Source organism: Penaeus vannamei, chromosome 12 (genome assembly GCF_042767895.1).
Source record: "Penaeus vannamei isolate JL-2024 chromosome 12, ASM4276789v1, whole genome shotgun sequence".
NCBI lineage: Eukaryota > Metazoa > Arthropoda > Malacostraca > Decapoda > Penaeidae > Penaeus > Penaeus vannamei.
In genome coordinates, this window is record NC_091560.1 from 35,569,317 (window position 1) to 35,574,316 (window position 5,000).

A 5,000-nucleotide genomic window follows, 5' to 3' on the forward strand; every position below is an offset into this window, starting at 1 on the left:
GAGAGCAACAAGAGGAAGGGAAAAGGAGGGTGCCATTAGAACCATGGGGGAGGAAAAGTGAAAGTGTCAGGAGGATACCACGGGGGGGAAGAGCAGGAAGGGTGCCAGGAGAGCCACAGGGGAAGAAAAAGGGAGGGAAGTAGCAGGGAGGGTGCCAGGGAGAGCCACGCTGGGAAGGAGCAGCGAGGGTGCCAGGGAGAGCCACGCAGGGAAGGAGCAGCGATGGTGCCAGGGAGAGCCACGCTGGGAAGGAGCAGCGATGGTGCCAGGGAGAGCCACGTGGAGAAGGAGCATGGAGGGTGTCAGGGAGAGCCACGGAGGGAAGGAGCAGGGAGGGTGCCAGGGAGAGCCACGCTGGGAAGGAGCAGCGAGGGTGCCAGGGAGAGCCACGCAGGGAAGGAGCAGCGATGGTGCCAGGGAGCGCCACGCGGGGAAGGAGCATGGAGGGTGCCAGGGAGAGCCACGTGGGGAAGGAGCATGGAGGGTGCCAGGGAGAGCCACGCAGGGAAGGAGCAGGGAGGGTGCCAGGGAGAGCCACGCAGGGAAGGAGCAGCGAGGGTGCCAGGGAGAGCCACGCAGGGAAGGAGCAGGGTACACAGAAAGGGGAAGCGGAGGTACCTTAATATTGGACGTCGCTTTGTTGTGAGAGGCTCTGCCGGGGACGCGCTCGACCGACGGGTTATTTCTCCCTCGAAAGCCAGAAATCAAAAGCAGAGACGCTGATAAATTGTGCCAGCAAGGGGGATGCCGGCTTGTTTCACCCAAGGCTCGCGCACGGCCGTCGCCCTCAAAGTGCCTGGATATCCTGCTTATTGCGTGGTTATTTTTTATTTTTATTTTTTTCGAGCGAAGGGGGAAGCTAAATGAATAATGTTTGATAAATATGACGAGACATGGGAGCGCGAGGGAGGTTTAGATGATAAACATTCTTCTGCCTTTCCTGTCATGCTCAATAGCAAGTATACATTTTACCTGTCAGTATGCCACATGCACATGTATACATGCATGTATACATACAAAGATACGCACATACAGACATATATGCATAAAAACAAACATACATCCATATATATATATATATATATATATATATATATATATATACATATACACATATATATATATATATATATATATATATATATATATATATATATATATATATATATATATATGTGTGTGTGTGTGTGTGTGTGTGTGTGTGTATATATATATATATATATATATATATATATATATATATATATATATATATATATATACATATATATATACATATATATATATATATATATATATATATATATATTTATATATATACATATATATATGTATATATATATACATATAGATATAGATATATTTATATATTATTATAAATCTAAACGCATATCATTAAAGCAAAAGTCATTGTTATAACAAATATAGTAAATTATAATACTCATTCATAAATGACGTGTGTTTAAATAGCAATTAATTTGGGTACAAGCAATGGGTTTGTTATTTTAACGATTTCTCGTCAGATGAGTCCTGCCCCAACCCATGTAAACAGGTAAGGTGAATGCTGGTATTTAAAGTCACATTTTACCCTCATATAATAGATTTTACTGTTTGATATGTGTATTAAAGTAATTGTTACATCTCTTTGTATCCATTTATGATATTAAGAGTCCTGTCCATCCCCATGTAAACAGAGGAGAAATGGAGAATGCGCAAGAACAACGGCCATAACGGTTTATCTAATGCTTTGTCGCTAGGGGAAAATAATGCAGTTATTTCGTCATTTCAGTGGTTCGTGGATACAGTAGCGGAAGTAGTCGCATGTGACAGTTCCGGAGAGTATCAATGAATAGATAGAGATGGAATTAGTTATTAGGAGGAAATGTAAGCGGGGAAAATTAGAAAGATAAAAGGAAGGGAAATGATTGGCTTGTGTTCCGGATAAATTGGGAGTGAGAGTCTCGATTTCATCTCACATTTATTATGTTTATAAAAATGTCATTGATATGTAATTCATAGGAAAAGAGAGGGTATATAGAATTAACCTTAGATATGAATTGAATTATTTGAGAATATTGCTTATTTTAGTTCTTATGTGTATTGATAAGATTTACAGAATATGCCATTTGTTCATTGTTTGGCCCTTAAATAAAATATTAAGGGTTACAAATATTTCTATGACCGTTATAATAAGAGGCACACTCAACAGAGGAATTAATTCATTCCCACTTCCACGAGCCTTAAAGACCGTTAGGTTATGCTACCAATTGATATCATACTACGGGTTTTTTTCGGGGTGCCTTCTTATTTAGATCAAAACCCGGATGGTGACAGTGCTACTGACTAGATAGTCATGTTGGAAGAATAATCAGACTAAGAGATATCAAATTTCCAGATATTTAACGGTAAAGTAAATAAGGCACAAATATCTGTTGACTTGGTAACGTGTCCCAGCAGTACCCCCACGTTTCTGGAAACTTGTCGAAGAAATAAAATAAGATAAATTTGAATATATGAAAAATTCTCCTTACGACATATATATATATATATATATATATATATATATATATATATATATATATTATATACATATATTATATACATATATACATATATTATATATATATATATATATATATATATATATATATATATATATATATATATATATATATATATAGGCGAGTTTAAATTCATGTGGGGATACATGGGTATGTATGCTGCTGTTTTTCTACGTAAGACTATAAGCTTCCATATAGCTTTGTGATAAAGTACATTATGTATGGGTATGTTCCGTGCTTATACATGAGGGCATACATGGGTTTAAAGGCGTAAATATGCAAATTTGTACATATGGTGTATATATTCATGTATGAATGTGTACATATACATGTGTATATAAGCATGTATATAAGTGTATGTGTATATAGGTATATATAATGTGTGTGTATATGTGTATGCGTGGGTGAATGTATAGGTAGACATATGTAGGTATTTATATGTGTATATGTATAGGTATACGTATATAGGTGTGTGCAGGATGTAGGAAGGTGGATAAATAATTAAGTAGATGTATATATGTATGTACGTATGTATGTACGTAGAGGTAGTTATATGTAAAGCAAGCACAGATATATACACATATATACAGGAGGGGGGACAATAGTGTATGCTGCAAATGTATGTGCTCATACACGGATGCGTGAGCACATGCAGAGATAGATACATGCGTATGTATAGTAATATGTAGGTTTGCGAGGTATGCAAAAAGGGGTGTTTACATATACATGGGTGGGGATACACTCATGTATACTCACTCACTTATCAATAACATATAACAAGCACTTAAAGGGACAGGCGATGTGAACATATGACTAGGTCATACTATGATGGACATGTATGTAGTTATTTATAACGTAGGAATAAGTATCCATATCCATAAGCATAGATACAAGAATAAAGGTGTATGCTTGCATATGCATATGCGTGGGAATGAGCATATGCGTAGTACTTAGAGCATGTGCGGGATTAAATATGTCTGCATCAGGTGCACATACGCATAAATGAAGTTAATAAATAAAATAAAATAAAACATATATGCACTTCTGATAATTAAGCCCAGCTCACGGGAGTAGTGAGCAGGCCGTGCATTGTTCACACCAGGTAGGACCAAACCTGCTGGGAGGACTTATCAATGGCATTCCGGCTAAATTACTCCTCTCCCTCCAAGATACACCTAAGCCAGTAGGTGGGAGGTAAATCGGCTGTCCACCTCCATGAAAAGACGCATCCAGCCATGGCCCCCTTTTCCCGGAGGCGAAGGAGCCCCTGGTTACGGCGGCGATCAGGATCGCTCCGGAGCAGGGGGTGCTAAAAATATCCGGGTAAAGACAGGCCGCCCCACGTTGATGAACCATTGCACATACAATATAAGGACCATGAGAGCTGAATCCGACTTACTAGTTTTACTAGAGGAACTCTCTTCCATTAAATGGGATGTAGTAGGACTCTGCGAAGTTAGAAGACTAGGCAAAGAGCAGAAGTTAATAAATGAGGGACACGTGCTCTATTGGAAAGGAAAACCTCTGGGTAGCAAACAGGAATTAGGGGTAGGATTCTTAATACACAAACGCTTAGAAAAGAACATCGTAGAATTCTATAGTGTCAGCGAAAGAGTGGCTTCTGTAACAATAAAACTAAACAATAGGTACAACTTAAAAATTATTCAAGTCTATGCTCCAACCTGCAGCCACAGTGATGAAGAAATAGAGAGCTTCTATGAAGATGTTCATTTAGCCAGTGAGAGAACAAAAACCCATTTCACAATAATTATGGGGGATTTTAATGCCAAAATAGGTAAAAAGACAGAGGGCGAAACCGCATTAGGGAACCATGGAACAGGCACTAGGAACGAGAGGGGACAAATGCTAGTCGACTTTGCGGAGGCTCGATCACTCAGTATCATGAATATATTCTTCGAAAAAAGACTAGAACGGAAGTGGACATGGAAGTCGCCTTCTGACGTCAAAAACGAAATTGACTTCATAATTTCAAATAGGCGCGATATAATAAAATATGTAGAGGTTATAAATAAAGTAAATGTAGGCAGCGACCATAGAATGGTGAGAGGCGAAATTAAAATACATCTCAGAAGGGAAAGGAACAAACTAATGAGTAAACCACAGTCAAACTTGGCTAACTTGAGGATCAGAGCAACAGAATTTAGCCTAAACATCCAAAACAGATATTCACTCCTCCGCGACGAAGATCTCAACATCGACCAAATCAATAAACAGTTCAATAACATAATAAAAGAAGCTGCACTTGAAGTAGGCGGCAAGAACGACAATCGAAGCTCCAGCAAGCTCTCGGTAGAAACTAAACAGCTTATGCAAAAACGTAGACATGAAAGTATCGTCAAAAAGGGACAAGATAGAATTGGTTGAACTAACAAAGACCATAAATAAAAAGAAGAGGGAAGATGTACGGAAATTCAATAC